The sequence below is a fragment of the Bos mutus genome, unplaced genomic scaffold (genome assembly GCF_027580195.1).
Source record: "Bos mutus isolate GX-2022 unplaced genomic scaffold, NWIPB_WYAK_1.1 CTG200, whole genome shotgun sequence".
In the NCBI taxonomy this organism is placed as follows: domain Eukaryota; kingdom Metazoa; phylum Chordata; class Mammalia; order Artiodactyla; family Bovidae; genus Bos; species Bos mutus.
The window spans coordinates 181054-203355 of record NW_027219453.1 but is presented as its reverse complement, the minus strand read 5'-3'; positions in this window follow the sequence as shown (position 1 = coordinate 203355).

The window sequence follows — 22302 nt, the reverse complement described above, 5'->3', positions numbered from 1 at the left end:
TGAGGTCTCAGGGTCTGGAGGGTTTTTTCAGTTTGACAGCTTTGGGAGGTGCCCAAGCCCCAAAGGGCCTTTTGGATGGTGGTCTTGGTAACCTATGCTTCAGTCCCAGGAAGCCAGGAAGCATAAATAATCAGGAAACCATCGCTGTAGACATAGAACCTGTGATCAGAAGGTTAGTAATTAATGCCTTATGGTGTTTCCAGCATCTTATCCAGAATGATGCTGAGATGGCACCCCAGTGGTATCAAAAGCATAAAAACTCTCCTCTTGGCCAATGCTCAGTGGGCGTAAGGCATATAGCGCCTGCAGGCCATGCAGGTCCCTGACACGGCTGGCTTGCACTGGCTGGTGTACCATTTCCTCTACCTGTAGAGTGCTGGCATTGAAATGACTCATGCCAGGTAACCCTTGGCCACCTGAGTGGCACAGGGCACCCACAGCCCCTTATCATCACTAGCAAAATATAAATCTTTCCAGGGCACAGCAGCGTGGGAGAAGCAGTTGTTGTAGGTGGCACTGGACAGCTGACACTGCACAGCTGACCAGGGTGTTAGAAGAAAGGTCCACCTTGGCCATGGCGGCTGTGCCATAGTAGTTAAAGTACATGAAGTTCTTGTACAAAGTATTGCCACCGCCATTGCCATAGCCCATTTTCCTCTCCTCATAGTTCTGCAGCAGTACCAGACCTTCACAGGATTTGTATAGCCAATAGTAGTCAAAGTACCTAGGCCAAGCCTCACACCAAGATCATCAGGGTTAAAAAAAGTTTAAAAAAAAAAAAAGAGAGAGCAAGAGAGAGAAGCCTGGAACTTCCCTGGTGGTCCAGTGGTTAAGAATCTGCCTTTTAATGCAGGGAACATGGGTTTGATCCCTGGTCAGGGAACTATGATTCCGCATGCCCCAAGGCAGCTAAGCCTGTGCACCACAACTTCTGAGCACAAGCGCCACAATGAAAGACCCCAAATAAGACTCGATGCAACCAAATAAATAAATAAGTAAAATACTAAAAATAAAAAGACCAGTGAGTGTCCTAACAGTCGGGGCTTTGGGAGTCAACCAGAATTGACTTATAATCTCCCTTCTTTTACTTATAATATATTATGACAACATATATCTGTAAAGAAAAAAAAATGTGATAACAGTAATAATATTAAAATCAACTACAATGATGCCCAGTGGGCACTATACATGCATTATCTCATTTAATTATAGTAAAAGCACTGTAAGGAAAGTTTAAAGAGCCCTGGGTATAGAAGAATTTGTTCTTGAGATAGGACCAGGCTGGGGATACAACTGCTTTGTATTATGATGGGATTAGAAATTCCAGACAGTGGGTTTATGAAGGAAGCTTGGGGCAGTCTGCACCATCCTTAACTCATGAAATGAGCATTAGGAGGTGACCTGTCAGATCTTGGCCAAGACTATCCAGGGGCATGCTTAAAGTAGAGGAAGCTGAGCTGGGGCCACAAAGAAACCTGCATTTAGGGTAGAGTAGAGCTCCTTTGGAATAAACCTGGTGCAGAAGAGAAATTATCCTGGACTCACCTGGAGTCTGCAGGCAGAGGGGCCACCCAGTAGAGGGAAGAGTTTGGGCTGGGTGTCGAGTCTTGGTCCCAGGCACTTGTCTTGTATAAGAAGTCTCTCCAATTAAGCTGTACCACAAGGGGTTTGACAGACTTCCTTCATAGCTCAGTTGGTAAAGAATATGCCTTCAATGCAGGAGACCCAGTTTCAATTCCTGGGTTGAGAAGATCTCCGTGAGAAGGAAATGGCAACTCACTCCAGTATTCTTGCCTGGAGAATCCCATGGGCAGAGGAGCCTAGCAGGTTAAGGTCCAGGGGGGTCACAAGAGTCAGACACGACTTAGTGACTAAACCACCACCACAAGGGGTTTGCTGACTTTCTGGAGGCCTCCATGGGCACAGGAACCTAGAGAAGAGTTCAGGTAAGGTATGAGCTAGGAGTGAAGCATATAGCACACTGGAATCAGACTATGAAAGTATAATAACTATGTGCGCATTTGAGTGAGTGTCCATATACTTGAATGCATTTATATGTGTATAAGAGAAATGATTTGCAAGAATAAAGGTTAGTGTGTATGTCTGATTGCTATACTGTGCTTAGTCACTCAGTTGTGTCCAACTCTTGATTATGGGTGTGTTTATATGTCTGTGTATAGGTATGCTTACGTTCAAGAGTACATCTGTCTCAGTCTGCATCCCTTTGAGACATACCAACAAGGAAATGAAAGCTTTATTCTCCATCAGGATCTTTACTGCCCACCTTTCAGTCCCCTCAGTACACCATAGTGAATCCTGCATCCCCAACTCTGCCCTTGGGGAGAGGAGACCTTGGGAAATTCAGTCTGAGGCCTCACTAGGGTGCAGGGGTGAACCAAGGTGTCTGGAGGTCTTTTCTTGTTCCTTCTCACTCTCACACTCCCGTAGCTTGTTCTCAAGGACATCCACGTCTTAATGGACAACATGAAAGCTGCACTGGTCAGAGTCAGCCAGAAGCCTGAGTGTGAGCTTGGCATTAGCTACCTATGGAAATGCAAAGCCAGGGATGTGGGTCACAGTGTTACTCAGAACTGAACTCAGTTTCCCTTATTTCTCAGCTCCAGAAAGGAGATTTCAGAAATTGTCAGATTCTTGAGATTAGATCAAATGGAAGGCTGTAGAGGCAACAAACATTTATTCATCCATCCACATACTTGGCTCTCCAGTTGATAGAGGAGGTCCATAGTCCCATCCACTTCTCCCCTGACTTTAAGCTGGAAAACCAACTCTTGGACTCCCTCCAGCTCCAGACACAGCAGAGTGAAAGCTGGAGTCTCACAGCAGGCAGCAAGGGCAGCAGGATTCCTGGATTCTAGGATGTGGTTCATCTCCAAGGCCTGGTTACTCAGATCTTCAGTGGCGAATGCATGCTCACTGACCTGGACATGGAGGGAGGAACACTGTGGCTCATCCTCCTGGTGCCACACAGTCTACAAAACACCCTCATATCTGCCACCTAATTTGCTTCCAATAAGAGCCCTCGAGGTGAGCCCAAGGTGCTATCCCCATCTCATAGCTGAGGACAGTCATATTCTTTTCACTGAAAAAATTTTAAAAAGCTCGATCCTGCACCACCCACATTCTCTGTTCTTTTACCTGGTTAGAGCCCCACTCTCAGGAGTAGTTTGTTGAGTTAATGAATGCACTGACTCATAGCTTGCAATCTGATCCTATTCCAGCAGCCTTTCCCAGAAGGTCCACGGGTAACCATTACAGAAAGCGACTGCCCATATCACACTGCTAATGCAATATTTTTACACTCATCCTCACAGCATCAATTCCAAGCTCACTGGCCTGGATCACAAGTTTCTCAACATATTGCCCCTATTTTAACTTTTCAGCTCAAACTTTCCTGTCTCCCACATCTCTTGCATTACAGGCAGACTCTTTACTGTCTGAGCCATCAGGGAAGCCCCTCCTTTGTACTGGTCCTTCCATTTCCAAGCCTCCTCTTGTTCTATATGCTCTTCCCATTTCCCAGTGGTTCTAGCAATTAATTTATTCATTAGCATAGAAAGTACTTCTTGCATGAGACTTTTTATAAAATATGACCAATGAGGATCCCAAAACAGTACTCAGGATCCATCCTCAGCTCTTCCTCTATCATCCAGGCTCATACCCATGCTGGGTCCAGGAGAGGCTGTGCTTGTATAACTTACAGTTTGGCAGCCCCAACTCGAGCCTCCAGCACTCACCTTGGACAGCTCCTGCTCATACATGCCCATAAGCTTCTGCGCTGTACTTTATAGCTGCTCCAACTGCTTCAGGGGGATGAGGTAGTTTGGAGGGTAAACCACACCATGGCATAAGCCATCCTCATGCACACAGACTGGTATACTACTCAGCCATTGTAAAACATGGCCACTAGTACATTAAATCGGAGAAGGCAGTGGCACCCCACTCCAGTACTCTTGCCTGGAAAATCCCATGGACAGAGGAGCCTGGTGGGCTGCGGTCCATGGGGTCGCTAGGAGTCAGACACGACTGAGTGACTTCACTTTCACTTTTCGCTTTCATGCATTGGAGAAGGAAATGGCAACCCATTCCAGTGTTCTTGCCTGGAGAGTCCCGGGGACGGTGGAGCCAGGTTGGCTGCTGTCTCTGGGGTCACACAAAGTCGGACACGACTGAAGTGACTTAGCAGCAGTAGCAGCAGCAGTATATTAAACATAAAAAAGTGGGAGAGAAGGCTGCCCTTCTCTGAAGTGCCTTTCTCTGCATAGGAAGTTACTCTTGACTATCCAGGCATCCTTCTGTCATGGGTTGGAGAGATCCTTGCCTTGATTTCTTGGAATTAAAGTGCAGTTCCCTTCCAGCTCTTATTGGTAGGGCCACCCTCACCCTACTTCATGTACTGGCTGGATCTTCACATAATGGAAGCAGACTTTTTCCTGATGCTTTGTAGTTGAGTGGAAAACTGATCTAAAGAAAAGTTTTAGGGGACCAGTATGAGAGAGTATGAGAGAGTCTAGTCAAGGCTATGGTTTTCCCAGTGGTCATGTATGGATGTGACAGTTGGACTGTGAAGAGAGCTGAGCACCAAAGAATTGATGCTTTTGAACTGTGGTATTGGAGAAGACTCTTGAGAGTCCCTTGGACTGCAAGGAAATCCAACCAGTCCATTCTGAAGGAGATCAGCCCTGGGATTTCTTTGGAAGGAATGATGCTAAAGCTGAAACTCCAGTACTTTGGCCACCTCATTCGAAGAGTTGACTCATTGGAAAAGACTCTGATGCTGGGAGGGATTGGGGACAGGAGGAGAAGGGGACGACAGAGGATGAGATGGCTGGATGGCATCACTGACTCGATGGATGTGAGTCTGAGTGAACTCCTGCAGTTGGTGATGGACAGGGAGGCCTGGCGTGCTGCAATTCATGGGGTCTCAAAGAGTCGGACACGACTGAGCGACTGAACTGAAGTGACCTGATGAGAGAGTCAATTCCTAGACAGGTTGATAAGAAGTCTGGGGTCCCCAAGGTGCAGAAAGGGGTCTGGGGCTCTCGAGGAGGAGAAAGAAACAAATAAATCCAGAGCTGATAATTGCAGAACGAACAACTCATCTTGCTCAAGGATATGTTTTCCCTTAAACTTTGTACCAAGGATTATATGACAACAATGTATGCTGCTTGAGGACATTTTTCTTCTTCTTAAGAACCTTCTGAATAATCCTGTCATCTTAAAGTGTATGTTGTGTGAGGGGCTCTGGTAAGATCTTTCTATTGTTAGTTCTAATCCTATTATCTTAAAATGTATATTGTGGGAGTGGGTCTCATAAAATCTTTAAAACCTTGAGACACTCTTTTGATTTATTGTAATAACCAATTTAAAAAGTATATAGCTCCCTTGCTAAGACTAGCAAGGGGGGCACTCTCTGGCCCCCTTTTTATGTCTATGTCAGAAGCTTTCTCTGTCTCCTTTCACACTTTAATAAAACTCTGCTACACAAAAGCTCTTGAGTGACCAAGTCTGGTCCCTGGTCCTAAAGCTAAATCTTCTTCAAAGATCATGAATCCAACACCGTTCACCGAAAGTTATCTAGTGTTAGGGCTTCAGCAATCCCGTTATAGAGTTTTAGTACATTCCCACAAACTCACTTTGTCTTGAAGATGGCAGGAGTTCTCTATTGTCAAAGAAGGAAAGTAAATATTAACAGCATCATGGGGCACCAGAGTTAAAGTGACAAGGTATGACTTGTAATTGACATGTTATAGCTGAATGAACTGAGGTGCTGAGAATCTAAAAAACAACTTTACTAAACCACATGATTAGTAGGTGGCCAGCCTACAAGTGCCCCCAGGTCTAGGCCCTGTACTCCTGAGGAGCAGAGCTCCAAGCTCTGTTAAGGGAGGTGTGTGATGTAGCAGACATGGTGAGTGTGGGAGGCAGCTCTCTTGCCTCAGCAGAATAGGGAGAAAGGAGAATTTTCTAGTGATGAGAGATGTGTATCTATCTCCCTTGCCTATCATCTTACTTACATTGTCACTCAGAGTCCAAACCCACTGACTCCAGAGCCAGTTCGATTGGGTTCAACATCTGGCTCCATGACACTGTGTGAATCACTTAGTTTCTCTGTGCTCCAGTGTCCTTGTGTGTAAATGAGGATGATTACTTTTATTTTAAGAATTATAAATGTATGTAAAGACTATCTTTGTTGAACTACCATATGACCCAGCAGTTTCACTACTGAGCATATACCCTGAGAAAACCATAACGCCAAAAGACACATTTACTCCAGTGTTCACTGCAGCACTATTTGCAATAGCCAGGACATAGAAGCACCCTAAATGTCCACTGACAGATGAATGGATAAAGAAGGTGTGGTACATATATACAATCAATACTACTCAGCCATAAAAAGGAACAAAATTGGGCCATTTGCAGGGACATGGATGGACCTAGAGACTGTCATACAGAATGAAGTCAGTCAGAAAGAGAAAAACAAATATCATATATTGACACATACATATATGGAATTTAGAAGAATGGTACAGATGAACCTATTTCCAGGGCAAGAATAGAGACATAGACATGTGGAGACAATAGGGGAAGGGGAGGGTGGGATGAATTAAGAGACTGGGATTGAGCAAATACACTACCATGTGTAAAATAGATAGCTAGTGAGAACCTGCTACATAGCCCAAAGAGCTCAGCTCTGTGCTCTGTGATCTACAAAGGTGGGATGGGGAGGGAGGCATCTAAGATGGAGAGTATACAGGTATACATATAGCTGATTCACTTTGTTGTACAGCAGAAACTAACACAGCAGTGCAAAGCAAGTACACTCCAATTTAAAAAAGACTCTGGAGTCATTTATGTCATTTATTATAATTCCCTATATTCATCTCTCCAGTCCCACTTTGAAGCTAGATGGACCAGAACTAGATGGAAAACTCCTTCCCAAATTGTTGGTTAGGCCTGTGTTGCCAGCTGGAGCTTCCTTACAGAACCTTTAAAAATTAACATGTGTGGCCATTGCTCTCTGGATAGTCACACCCAAGGCTTCTATGGCCCTGGTAGTTAATCTGGCTATGTCTTCAGCTTATAACCCTAACCCAGTAGCTTGGCTTTTTCAGATAATAAAGCAGAGGTTACATAGCCTACAATAGCCCAGGGAGCCTCCTTTATGTCCAGCATCCTGAGCTCAGGGAAGGGGCGGCAGACCTCTGCAAAAGACAGGGCCTCAGAAAATGGCAGGAGTACAAAGCAGAATCCTTCTCTCTGCCCGCTTCCTCCTTGTTTCCCTCTATCACCCTATGCCCACACAAACCAAAGGATAGTCAGAGCAGGCAGGGTATCTCATACCCCTTCCCATATGTCCCTAGGTCTCTCCACCTTCACTTTCTCCCACAACCTGTAGCTTCTTGAAAAGGATCAGGGCAGTGGAGAAAGCAATCCCAAAGCACAGAGCCCTGTTTCTACTTGCTTGTGACATTTCTCCCCTCCACCTATACCTGAGGCTGTCCTGGGGACACCTGTGGCAGCCACAGCATCATGGTCGGGAGGGCTGGGATAGGCTGCCTCTTGCACTAGCTGTAGAAGTGGAGTAAGACCTTTGAACGTCCCTAGGCTCTATCTCTGGTCAGAGTAAACAGTCCCAGAAGGAGGGGTCCAGGTTTGGGCATCTGAAGGCACTGAGAGTAAGTGAGGGTGTGGGGAGGATCTGGGGGTACGGTGTGGACGAAAAGGGCTGTGACAGCCAGATAAGTGCCTCCAAAGACGGGGTGGGAGTGAGTTTCTCACTAAAAACATGGTCTTTCTCATCCATTCCAAGCTGAGATCTGACCAGTCCTGCTGGGCCCTCCTGCTCAAAAAGATTAAGGCAAACCTGAGACATCTTCTGGGGGCCTTGAGATGAGTTATTTTCAGAGGAGATTATGGTCTTCCTATTGACTTCATTTACTTAGCCATGCACTCTTGGATGAGGGCCAAGCTGCATATCTGGGAAGACTGCTTTAGCTTATGGAGGAACCACTTCCCCTTTAAGGAAAGGATCCAAGAGCTTAGGTGAATGCATAACTCCAGAAAGACATGCTCAGGGCTCTGTTGGGAAATCTTCAATGAGGGATCATACCCTCAAATTTCACTTATAGATTATCATCCTCTGGCTCTCTGACCAAGGCCAGGGATCCATCTCCCATCAACTCCCCTGGCTGGGCCTTGCTATAACCATGGGGTCCAGAGGGACGATAGAGGTTAGGGAGATAAAAGAGGAATGAGTTGAAAGCCCTAAGTTGCATGGAGTGGGAAACCTATCCAGAATCAGTGTCTAGGAAGATGTTAACAGAGCTTTGGGGAGCCAGGAAAAGTGGAAGAAGAAATCGAGTGTGAAACAGGACGAATTGTGCTGGATCATCTCCCTGTATTTAGTGCTAAAGCTGATGTGTGGTACTAGACAGAAAAGCAGGAGAAGCCTCTGAGTAAAGTTAGGAAACACCTTAGGGAGACAGCCACAGTGTTGTCCTTTCCCTTCCGCTCCCAGAGACAATGTCTCTCAAGATTTAGATATGAATCACCCAGGTCAGAAACTGTGTCAGTTTCCAGAGCTGAGCTCTATTTTATTCCTATTGTGACATTTCCCCAGCTTCCCCTGTCTTCATCCCTTCAGTCAACACAGAGTTCCTGCTCAGTGTCACACCGTGTACACAGGCCCTATTCAGAGCCACCTTTCTTTCATTTATCTGGTTCTGGCTGGATAGAATGATAGAAAAAGACAAGACCCTGAGTCCTAGGCCTCTCTGTCTGCCACAATCCAGGCCCAACGTATGCTATGCATCTATGGAGATCATACAGAGTTAGAGAGAGGAGGAATAGTCTTGGCATCGTAGACTCAGGCAGGGAGAGGTCAGTTCAATGTGCACTCAGTACCACGCGCTCTCCCTTTATGGGAAGAGGGCTGGGGTGAGCATAGGGCCACCTAGTGGCAGATGATGGCAATGCCTTGGTTAGAACAGGCCAGCTTGACCAACTGAGGGAAAATGCTGCAGAAAACAGGGTGCTCATTTGTTCCTGGGGGAGGCCCTCTCAGGGCCCACATCCCTCACTGGTCCTGCCCAGCAGAGCCAAAACAAGTGCCTGAGCCTCTGAGCGATCTGCTGGGTCCACACTCTGTAGACCATGGGGTTGAGGGCAGGGGGCACCACCACGTAGAAGTTAGCCAGGGGCATGTAGACATGGCCGGGCACCATGTGGCGGCCAAAACTGTGAGCCAGGAAGAAGAGAGCGGGTGTGTAGAAGAGGGTGATGACACTGGCATGGGCCCCGCAGGTGCCCAGGGCCTTGTGCCGGGTGCTGTGGGAGGGCAGGTGACAGACCACGTGGAGGATGAAGGCGTAGGAAGCACCTATGAGCCCTAGGTCCAGGACTGGAGAGAGCAGCGCAGTGGCCAGCCCGTACCAGACACTGGGGCACGTGTCGCCACCGGCCAATCGAGCCATGCCCATGTGCTCACAGTAGGTGTGGGGCAGGGCCCGCTGCCCACAGTAAGGCAGTTCTCTGGAGCAGGGCCACCGGGGGTGCCATGACACAGGCCCCACGGGCCACAGCAGCTACAGCCATGATGCCTACCACACGCAGAGTCATCAGCGCCCCATGTCGCAGAGGCTGGCATATGGCCACGTAGCCGTCCATGGCCATGGCCAACAGCACCAAGGACTCCGCAGTGAAGGCCACGTGGGCAACAAAGAGCTGGGCTAGGCAGGACTGGAAGGAGATCTCACCTGACAGGCCCCACAGCCCGGCCAGAGCTTTGCACACTGTGGATGTAGCCAGAACCAAGTCAGCTGCTGCCAGAAGCCCCAGTAACTGGTACATGGGTCTCTGAAGTGCTTTATCAGCTGCCACCAGCCCCAGTAGAAGGGCGTTGACCATCAGAGCTGCCAGGTACAGCAGGCACACAGGCACAGAAAGCCAGGCATGCAAGGCCTCCATTCCAGGTACCCCCAGCAGGACAAAGGTCCCAGGCCCCAAGCTGAGCCAGGTCTGGTTGAGAACAGGCAGTGTGGGATCCAGCTCCATCTCCTGGTTCCACTTGGCTCTGTCACTGTAGGAAACAAAAGAGATCTTTCCGAGGTAATCACCAAGTATACAGAGATTTTAGACAGGTGGAGGTGAGGATGGGGACTAAGGATGCTACAGCATTTGCTGAGAGCTATCTTTGTGTCTGGCACTGTTCTAGGGCTTTGGCATACACTAATTGGCCACCTCATGCGAAGAGTTGACTCATTGGAAAAGATTCTGATGCTGGGAGGGATTGGGGGCAGGCGGAAAAGGGCACGACAGAGGATGAGATGGCTGGATGGCATCACTGATTCGATGGACATGAGTCTGGGTGAACTCCAGGAGTTGGTGATGGACGGGGAGGCCTGGCCTGCTGCGATTCATGGGGTCACAAAGAGTCAGACGCGACTGAGCGACTGAACTGAACTGAACAACCTACAAATTCCCTAATTGTCTGTGAGTTTGTCAATGTTCCCCTCTGTGTGATGGATCAAGGAATCGGTTTCTGAGAAGCTAAAAAACTTACTCCAAGTCATACATCTGGTACATAAAGGAACTGGAATTTGAAGCAAAACTCATCTGACTAAAGATGATGCTCTTCCAACAGTCTTCTCTTCATCAGCCCAGGCTCACAGAGATGTTGGAATATGCTTTTCCTGATCACCTATCCCAGAAAAAGTCATTCCTGTTATCTAACCCTAGTCCCTTTAATATTAACTGATGTTAAAGAGATTAAGCATCCATGCTCCCTCCATCCTGGGGGAGATATCAGTCAGAAGGAAGGAAATATGGAATGGCCATTTTCTACTCCATTCAGTGACAAGTGCTTAGATAAAACTCATCTTCCTAGATCCTTTTCCAGAGGACACTTAATTAGCTCAGACCTGTTCTCCCAACATCACAGTCCTCCAAGTCTGTCCAGTGCTTTTTCCCAGCTGCCCAAGGCCTGTGGCATCCCTCCCTCCACTCCCAGCTCTGATGTACCATAACTGTATATACCTGGCTCATGGAACTTAATTTCTTCTTTGACTAGGGAAGATATCCATCCCCTGATTCTGCTTTGTGGTTCTTCTTTCTTCTGTCCCTTGTCCAGGGGGACATCCTCTGGTTGTACAGAAACTCAGTCTGAGGAAGTTCTGATCTCACTGAGGACACGGCAGAGCATCAAGGTTGGGCTGTAGGGGAAGGGACCAGGATCAGATGCCCCATGGCAACTAGTAGTCACGTTAAAATAGTGGAGGGAGGAGGATTTTACTTACTTGGGTTTAAGTGGGTAAAGAACAATCTGGAAGAAGGAGCCAGGCTTGGGTTTTCCGTGTTCTGACTGAGGCCAATTTATACCCTCTCATACCCAATTTTATGAGACATAGTAACTGGTATCTTAACCTGGTCCTGGGACTGAGGAGTTTCAATCAGGTTAGCAGAGAATAAGGTTTAACCCTGGGCGAAGCTGTCAAGCTCCACACCATTTGTGTTTGCTCTAGCTTTCTCTGCAATATGCCTCTTGGACATTCTCTCACATCCCCACACTGACTCCTGCAGATTAGAGGCAGGTGAGAAACAAGGCTAGACTTTCCCACATGGAACTCTTGGCTGTGTATAAACCAGAGATTTCTCCCGGAAGATGAGGCTTTGCCAAGTCACGAGGATTCATTTTACTTCTTACTATGGGGTAGTCCCATGACTTCATGGCAAATAGATGTGGAACAATGGAAACAGTGACATACTTTATTTTGAGGGGCTCCAAAATCCTTGCTGGAGAAGGCAATGGCACCCCACTCCAGTACTCTTGCCTGGAAAATCCCATGGACGGAGGGGCCTGAAGGGCTGCAGTCTATGGGGTCGCTAGGAGTCGGACACGACTGAGCGACTTCACTTTATTTTTTCACTTTCATGCATTGGAGAAGGAAATGGCAACCCACTCCAGTGTTCTTGCCTAGAGAATCCCAGGGACAGGGAGCCTGGTGGGCTGCCGTCTATGGGGTCGCAAAGAGTCGGACACGACCGAAGCGACTTAGCAGCAGCAGCAGCAGCAAAAATGCTTGCAGATGGTGACTGCAGCCATGAAATTAAAAGATGCTTCCTCCTTGGAAGATGAGTTATGACCAACCTAGACAGCATATTAAAAAGCAGAGACATTACTTTGCCAACAAAGGTCTATCTAGTCAAAGCTCTGTTTTTTCTAGTAGTCATGTATGGACGTGAGAGTTGGACTGTAAAGAAAGCTGAGCACCGAAGAATTGATGCTTTTGAACTGTGGTGTTGAAGAAGACTCTTGAGAGTCCCTTGGACTGCAAGGAGATCCAACCAGTCCATCCTAAAGGAAGTCAGTCCTATTCAGGACTGACATTGGAAGGACTGACATTGAAGCTGAAACTCCAAGCTGAATTGAACTGAAGTGAACTGATACGGCGGCTCCTTTAGATCCTGGAAAACTTCTGCCAGGACCCACAGGGCATTCTCAGCCTTGACAAGGGAAGGAGGATGTCAACTCCCTCAGGGCCTAAGAACATCTCTCACAAAACCACAAAGCAAGCACAATCCATTCCCAGATGGGAGCCCTATAAGAAAGTCCTATACTTAGGATCTGTGGGCCCTACTAGCCCACTTCCTCTTGGAAAAAATCCCAAAGACACCATTCCCTCTACATCTACAGCCCACACTTCTACCCTTTTAATATATTTTCATGGGCTAAGTGAAGGGGAAGAAGAGGAAGTGGGGGACTCCCCCTACTCCCATCCTCTAGCCTCAGCCTCTGCTCTGTGTTGGGTTCTCTACAGGCACAGCTGCACCCTTCTTAGCCTCCATCTGCCTGCTCTACTTTTCCTGCCAAGTCCTCCTCCTCATTGCCAAGTTATAACAGGGTATTCCCTCCAGCAAAGGGTAGAAAATCAAAAAACATATAAAGTGTAGCAGGAATCATTAAGAAAAAAAGAAAGCAGAGTGCAAAAGAGTTCAAGAAATTAATTCAAACAACATGTATCGAGTCTCAGTTTTCTTATATGATTTGGGAGTGAATTGATTAATCACTCTGAAACTTCCTTTAAACAGTTTGTAATCCCCTTCCTGATTTATGAGGAGATAAGAGTGAGAGAAAAACACATTTTCCTTGCTTCTCTTTATTCCCACCTGAGCACAGAGATTCATTACCCTGAGGCCAGATTACCCAGTCTCCAATCCTCATACTGCCACACAAAAGCTTTCTGACTTTAAACAAAATACTCAACTTCTCTATGCTTCAGTTTCTTTGTTTCTAAATCAGGGATAATAATTAACATATATAAAGCAATAACATAAGGTACAGTAGTAGCTTAAACACAGTAAATGCCCAGCGTATGTTAAGCACTACTGATATTTTTATCCTTAACCCTCTTGTAACTCTTGGAATCCATTCTTCTCATGGTCCTTTCTACTGCATTCTTAGTTCTTAATTTCACAATCTGACAAAAAGTCCTTTATCAAATCTTAAAAAGATAAGGTGAGCAGGGACTGAACTAAGGCTATTTGAAAGTAGAATGGTCTTAAGTCTAGAAAAAAAGGCAGTAAGGGGGTGGAGGGCAGCTAAAAGGAGACTGAAGGATTCAGATTTGATCTGATTAGACCAAAGGAAAAAAAAAATCCTTTGCCAATAGCAGACCCAAGCAAAGGAGGTTGAATACAAGACCATTTCTAAATAAATGAGGAATACGACAGCATTGTCTTCTAATCCAACTCCTTGTCCCTCACCTCCACATTTTCACTTTATTCTGGCTCAGGAATGGTGAGCAGGAGAAAGGGAGTGGTGGTGCCTTAGTCCCAGTTCTCAAACTTGATGTCCCCACTGGCCTGCTGCACGGTACTCTCCTGTGCATCCCAAAGTTGTTCTCTGAGAAAAAGTCTGAACACCTCATTTCCACCAAAACTGAGGGGCTTCTGGAAGCATCTCCTCCAGGATGGGCAGTTTAGTGGGACTTTTCAGTATTGGGCTTGAAAGTGAAAGTGAAGTTGCTTAGTCGTGTCCGACTCTTTGCAACCCCATGGACTGTAGCCTACCAGGCTCCTCAGTGGAGGCTGAGCCTCCAGGCTCCCCATGGAATTTTCCAGGCAGGAGTACTGGAGTAGGTTGCCATTGCCTTAGGGGATAAAGACACCTTTTCAAGGGCCCCCTAACTCTTTCTAGGATGTGACTGATCTTGGCTGATGAATTCATGCTACTGATGGAACAGGGCTCTCTTACCTCTTTGTTGTGAAAGAGAGGTTAAAGATGAGGAACAGGCACCCAGCCTCCCTCTACCCAACACTTCTTCAGTCCCTGCTGCTCCAGCTTATCAATTCAGCAGTCAGCACATCCAGAACCTAGGAGATTCCAAAGATGCTCCTATGGTCAGCCTGGGAGAGAACAGGTGGGGATAAGAAGGACTTATGAATTTCTTCTCTGTGCCCCTCAGAGGGCCATGGACCCTGAGCCCCTACAGGGATTGAGAACCTGCTAGTCACAGCTGTGAGGTGTTAATGAGGAATTAGCAGAGATTTGTAATCATCTCCGCTGACTTTCCTGGTCCCCAGGTTTATATGCCCCACACGTTCAGAACCTGGGCAAAGGCAGAGACTGAGCAGAGAGGTCTCTGAAAACCCACTGGACAAGCAGCAGCAAACTCAGATGGAGATGAGCTATGCTCTACAAAAAAGCCAAGCCTAGTTGTCATCTAGAAATGGACAAGGATAGTCATTTTGATTTAGCATTGTTTCTGCCTTACCCCTAAAAAGAGACATACCAGCTGAATGGAAAGAGGCTGGGCTTTTGAATCAGGCAGACCCGGCTTGAATAAAATTCCACTGTTAAGTAGCCTTGAAGAAGTTTCTTAGATCTTCTGATCTTGATTTCTTTCCTTTGTGCTGTGGTGGTTGGTGTATCTTCCCAAAGAAGTGGTTGTGAAGATAAAAGTAACAGGAGTAAATCACCCAGTAGGGTGATTTAACTAAGGAGAAATGGCAATGCATTCCAGTACCTTTGCCCGGAAAATCCCATGGATGGAGGAGTCCAGTAGGCTACAGTCCATGGGGTTGCAAAGAGTCAGACACGACTGGGCGACTTCCCTTTCCCTTTCCCTTTTCACTAATATAGCATTACTCAAGGCTATGTGGCTTAGAGTCATTCTGAGGAAAAACTCTGTTGGATCCACATCACTTTTGGACTCTAATAATAAACATTATTAATTTCATAATGTTTCCCCTCCTCAAAAAAATGCATCCTTTCATTCAGAGGTACATAACTGTAGTACTTGCTAAGTTGCTTCAGTTGTGTCCAACTCTTTGTGACCCTATAGATTGTAGCCTGCCAGGATCCTCTGTCCATGGAATTTTCCAGGCAAGAATACTTGAATGGGTTGTCATGCCCTCCTCCAGGGGATCTTCCCAACCCAGAGATGGAACCAGTGTCTCTTATGTCTCCTGCATGGGCAGGAGGGTTCTTTACCACTAACTCCACCTAGGTAACCCTAATAGAATGAAGTAATAAAAGGCATTTCACAATATCTCATGTACAGTTTATATTTGCTTTTAGTTTGCATAAAATTATTTTGTGTTTATACCATCACAGAAAAAATTCATAGTTTATCAAAAATAAAAAATATATACTACTGTAGCTGTGTTTTTTTTTTTTTATTCCAGAAAAGTCATTTCATGTTAGGTCTTTTCCTTGTGGAACATGTTCATACATATTCTAACCTGGAGTGTCTGAAAGCAGTTACTAAGTTATGGCCCAGAAACCGTAAATAACAAGCCCACTGTGCAAAGGAGACAGGACTTCTGAGTGAGGAATCCAAACTTCACTACTTGTGAGAGCACCTGCTTTTTCCCCTTTTGTCAATACAACGTAATCTCATATATTTAAGAGTTTAATGATATGGAAGTCCAAATCACAGGACAAGCAAAGCCGGCAAATTTTTCTTTTATAATTGCAACTTGAATACACAAATATTACCAGCATGATAATTATTTTATGTGTGATTTAAATATGAAAGTGATGTGAAGGAAAGTTATGACCAACCTAGACAGCATATTAAAAAGCAGAAACATTTCTTTACCAACAAAGGTCCATCTAGTCAAGGCTATGGCTTTTCCAGTGGTCATGTATGGATGTGAGAGTTGGAATATAAAGAAAGCTGAGAAGAATTGATGCTTTTGAACTGTGGTGTTGGAGAAGACTCTTGAGACTCCCTTGGATCGCAAGGAGATCCAACCAGTCCATCCTAAAGGAGATCAGTCCCGGGTGTTCATTGGAAGGACTGATGTTGAAGCTGAAACTCCAATATTTTGGCCACCTGATGCGAAGTTGGCCACATCAATTGGCCAACTTCAATTGGCCACCTCAATTCCACCTCATTGGAATTGAGGGCAGGAGGAGAAGGGGACAACAGAGGATGAGATGGTTGGATGGCATCATTGACTCAATGGACATGGGTTTGGGTGGACTCCAGGAGTTGGTGATGGACAGGAAGGTCTGGCGTGCTGCAGTTCATGGGGTCGTGAGGAGTCGGACATGACTGAGTGACTGAACTGAACTGAACTGATGTGAAGGAATAATTATTTTTTTAGCATTCTTGCTGACAAATACAACCAACTTAGACCTGTATGTAAAGCTATGAATGAAGGATACAATATGTAGTTTAGGGTTTAAGCTTGGTGTAAAAATACGTCCTGATAGAAACCTGCCTTCTAAGAAATCTATATGCAGGTCAAGAAGCAACAGTTAGAATTGGACATGGAACAACAGACTGGTTCCAAATGGGGAAAGGAGTATGTCAAGGCTGTACATTGTCATCCTGCTTATTTAACTTATGTGCAGGGTACATCATGCGAAATGCCAGGCTGGATGAAGTACAAGCTGGAATCAAGATTGCTGGGAGAAATATCAATAACCTCAGATATGCAGATGACACCACCCTTATGGCAGAAGGCAAAGAACTAAAGAGACTCTTGATGAAAGTGAAAGATGAGAGTAAAAACTTGGCTTAAAAAAACACTCAGCATTCAGAAAACTAAGATCATGGCATCCGGCCCCATCACTTCAAGGCATAGATGGGGAAAGAGTGGAAACAATGAGGGACTTTATTTTGGGGGCTCCAAAATCACTGCAGATGGTGACTGCAGCCATGAAATTAGAAGACACTTGCTCCTTGGAAGAAAAGCTATGACCAACCTAGACAGCCAGCATATTAAAAAGAAGAGACATTACTTTGCCAACAAAGGTCTGTCTATGTTTTTCCAGTAGTCATGTGTGGATGTGAGAGTTGGACTATAAAGAAAGCTGAGCACTGAAGAATTGATGCTTTTGAACTGTGGTGTTGGAGAAGACTCTTGAGAGGCCCTTGGACTGCAAGGAGATCCAACCAGTCAATCCTAAAGGAAATCAGTCCTGAATATTCATTAGAAGGACTGATGCTGAAGCTGAAACTCCAATTCTTTGCCCACCTGATGTGAAGAACCGACTCATTTGAAAAGACCCTGATGCTGGGAAAGATTGAAGGCTGGAGGAGAAGGGAATGACAGAGGATGAGACGGTTGGATGGCATCACCAGCTCGGGTGGACATGAGTTTGGGCAAGCTCCAGGAGTTGGTGATGGACAGAGAAACCTGGCATGCTGCAGTCCATGTGGCCACAAAGAGTCAGATACGACTGAGAGACTGAACTGACTGATAGAAACAGTGATAGTTATGGGTAAACACACTGGTGTAGCTAGGAAGATTAATGAGCTTAATTACATCAGAATGTAAACCTAAAGGCTTGCTAGGGAAAATAAAAGCTAAGCTGAATGATGTGTTTAGATAATCAGAATAAGGAACTGTATAAAACTTACTGTGTTAAATTCAAGGTTATTCTCTTTATTTTGTGATAGATAGTATGGAAAGTTTCTGCCTATGAGGAATGATGGTTATTATAGTGAAAAGCTCTATTAAGATGTTTGAACTATGGAATGAACTTCTATTTCTGCAAAAGAAGATGACCTTTTTTAAAATATATATATATTTATTTATTTTAATTGGATGTTAATTACTTTACAATATTGTGGTAATTTTTGTCATACATTGACATGAATAAGCCACGGGTGTACATGTGTCCCCATCCCGAACCCCCTCCCACCTTCCTCCCCATCCCATCCCTCTGGATTGTCCCTGTGCACCAGCTTTGAGTGCCCTGTTTCATGCATCGAACTTAGTCTGGTAATCTATTTCACATATGGTAATATACATGTTTCAATGCTATTTTTTCAAATCACTCTACCCTCGCCTTCTCCCACAGAGTCCAAAAGTCTGTTCTTTATATCTGTGCCTCTTTTGCTGTCTCGCATATAGGATCTTCATTACCATAAGATGACCTTTTGGTCCCATTTCTTAAGGAATTAAATTGGATAGACAGATTTTTTTTAACTTGACTCTCTATGGCAATATTAACATCCTAATGCTTTTATGCAACATACTCTCTAATAGTAGGTAAGTTTTAGAGGCAAATATGGAAGTTAGAAATTTTGGAGGTCAAAATGTCTCCAGAATGTTGTGACATATCCTTAAAGTAACAATAATTTTCAATAAGTTATGAGCTATATATTGCACATTTACAAAGACTGTCACTGAATAATACATTTAATAGAATGTTTTGAATTTTATTTTTTTATCAAAACAAAATCCAACATAAGAAACTCCAGGAACATAGGAAATTCCAGAAATTCAGAAATTACTCTTTAAACTGAAAGATCATTTGAATTCAACTGTAAAGTTTAGGATAAATTATTCAAACTGGCTACTAATAAAACTGAAGATAAAATGAAAGCATAGCTTTGCTGGAATAAATAAATAAAAGATAAGCAAATGTAATTATAGTGGTGTCATTGCTTTAAAATTATCTCTGCCATTTTACTTAATAAACCTTTGTCAGATAGGTTTTCTGACTATTTATATTAGCAAAATAACTAATCAAACCAACACACAAAATATGATTTAAACAGAAATTATTTCCTAGAAGTAGTATTGTCATCAATCAAACCTGTTAGATAAATTAGCAAAATCAGTATAAGCTCATTTGATACATTAAAATTTTAAATATTGATATACATGGCATTTGGAGAAGGCAATGGCACCCCACTCCAGTACTCTTGCCTGGAAAATCCCATGGACAGCGGAGCCTGGTAGGCTGCAGTCCATGGGGTCTCTAAGAGCTGGAGACGACTGAGCGACTTCACTTTCACTTTTCACTTTCATGCATTGGAGAAGGAAATGGCAACCCACTCCAGTGTTCTTGCCTGGAGAATCCCAGGAACGGGGGAGCCCGGTGGCCTTCCGTCTATGGGGTCGCACAGTCAGACACGACTGAAGCAACTTAGCAGCAGCAGCAGCAGCATACATGGCATTGCTTCAAAAGGTATATATCGGCTTTTAATATAAGGCTTTCGGTTTTCACTTATAAATTTCATTTAACTAGAGTTGCAGAATGGCAAAATCTCATGAAATAATTTGTTATCTACATTAGTCACCTGTATGCATTCTTTCAAGAAACAATGTGTACAATTTCTGTAAGTTCTTTATTTTTTTCCTCTGTCTATTCTGGTTTTATGCATTGTAATACATCTTATGCCTTTTGAATACAATAATAAAACAAGGCTTGTATATTCAACACATTTAAAAATTTTCTACTAATTAATTTTATTGTATTTAACAAAAGTATTAATCTACAGTTTGGGGGCATTAAAAAAGTGGTGACTCCTCACTGACATTTTGAGAAGAACTGATCTAGAGGTCTTTCTCTACATGTATCTTCATATATGTACATCCACATTTGTGATTCTGCAGCCAACTGAGCTAGAATTATTGTTCTGTGAATTCTGACTCATTCTTGGTGTGTCCTCCCAAGTTTAGACTTGGAGATAAAACAGTAAAAGCCAGTCTGAATATATAGTCACACCATATTCTTGAACCCAACACTACCAAAAATAAAGCTCACATTTCTATATCCATCTGAGTCCTATGCTTAACTCTCAACTAGGTTGCAAAAGGAAGTAGAAAATGTATGACTGATTTTTAATTTTCAAATACTGATTATAGCATCAAGCTACAGGACTATTCTTCATTTGCTGATACTCCAGTCAGTTCCCTACATCCACTGAAGGCTAGTTTATAAGCTCCCATATTTCTCACTGCACAACCCCTACAGCCCCTGAGCAATGCATCACTGCTAGGGATGATGCCTCCACCAATTTGCCCTTGCAAATATTTGGAACAAATGGTTTCCCATGCAGGCTTAGACCATCCCTTCTGTCAGGGACATCCAATTCTCCTTATCCTTGAGGTTCACCTTCTTTGTGTTCTTTAAGGCAATCACAGAAATGAACTCTCCTTTAAGACAGTTACAGAAATCTTCCAGGAAACTGTCTTTGACTCCAATTAACTGAGTTTGCTTCTTTATGCTTTCCTAGCACTTTAGCCTAATCATTGTGGTACCTTGTGATACATAAGATTATCTGAGTAAGGTACTTATTTATGTGATTTACTCCTTTTACTAAATTATATGCCTCTTGATTTTAGCAGGTTGTGTACTTGCTCAATGTCTCTACTCCCTGTTTATATGTATTTCCTTTCATATAACATGGACTTTGTGAATTCTATTGAAAATATGACATAAACCATTTGTAAATTTAATAATCTAAGTTATTAAAGGTGTCAGGAACACATTTATCAATTCTTACTATTTGTGGAGTGGGCTTCCTGTAAAGAATCTGCCTACCAATGCAGGAACTGTGGGTTTGATCCTGGGTCAGGAAGATCCCCTGGAGGAGGGCATGGTAACTCACTTCAGTATTCTTGCCTGGAAAATCCCATGGACAGGGAGTTTTGGTGGGCTATAGTCTATGGGGTCACAAAAGAGTCAAATATAGCCTAGCAACTAAATAATTTGTAGAGTCCAGTTCTAAATTCTGAGTGTAGGAAGATAAAATAACTAATGCCTCTATTGGCTTACAATGTTGTGCTAGTTTTAGACATCTTTAATATAAGAGATGGGGATTTGCAGAAAGGAATGGATACAGGACAAGGCAACTTATGTGTGAGACAGTCACCTGATAATTTTTGTATAATTATTCTTTTTTCATCCAAACCAAAACATGTAATTTCATTTATGGTCTGACATGGAATAGAATATTTATAACCAACCTCATCAGAAAGAGACATTAGCAGCTAGAACAGTAAATTTAAACTTAAAGGAAGAGCAAATCAGGGTTTAACCAGTTTTCTCCTCTTATAAACAGTAAAGGGGAGGATTTTACATTACACTGATGAGCTTGGGTTTGAATAGGATGAGTCTGACATGAGAATGTTAGTGGTAATTAGTGGAAATATTGAACAGCTAACATTAGAATGATGGTTTACAATCTGCAAAGCACACTCACTTACATTTTGCTTTTAATATTGGTACTGACCCTATGAGGTAAGAAAGCACTGAAATTCATCAGAAAGATTACATATGAAAACTAAGATACAGAGTTATCAGCAAAGAGGCCATAAAGTCATAGAAATAAAGAAACTCTCTTGAGAAGGCTAGAAAAGTTATAATAGATAACTAGCTCAAAGATAGAGGGCTGGAGAAGGAAAGGTAAACAGTCACTTCCTTTGTTGTTTTTTCTAGGTCATTAAGCTTCCAAGGGAGCCATTCATGCATGTCAGTGAATAACCACAGATTCCAGTTCCTACCAGGATGAAAGAAGTATGTATTTTTAAATTATCCCAGCTCAGTCTCTATTTATTTACGTTTCCACCAGTAAATTTTTAAAAATATCATCTCTTGGAAAAATCCATGTTCTCAGTGAGATGTAAATAACCAGAAGAATAAGAGCTCATCTCTTTTGATATCCAACAGCATTTTTAGCAAGCTGGCACAAAAATACAGAATACTCACTTAGTCAACTGTGGCTTAATTGAAGATAAATACAGTTCACAAAAACAATAATGGGCTTTCCAGGCAGCTCTGTGGTAAAGAATCTGCCTGATGATGCAGGAGACCAGGGCTCAATCCCTGAGAGAAGGCAATGGCAACCCACTCCAGTATTCTTGCCTGGGAAGTCCCATGAACAAAAGAACCTGGCAGGGCTGCAGTCCACGGAATCTCAAAAAGTCGAACACAGCTTAGCATACAAAAACAATAAAAACTGCCTCTGATTCTCATAGATAATTTTTTTTTTCTACCTTCCTCTGGAGTCTGTTTTCACATGAGTAAGGTAT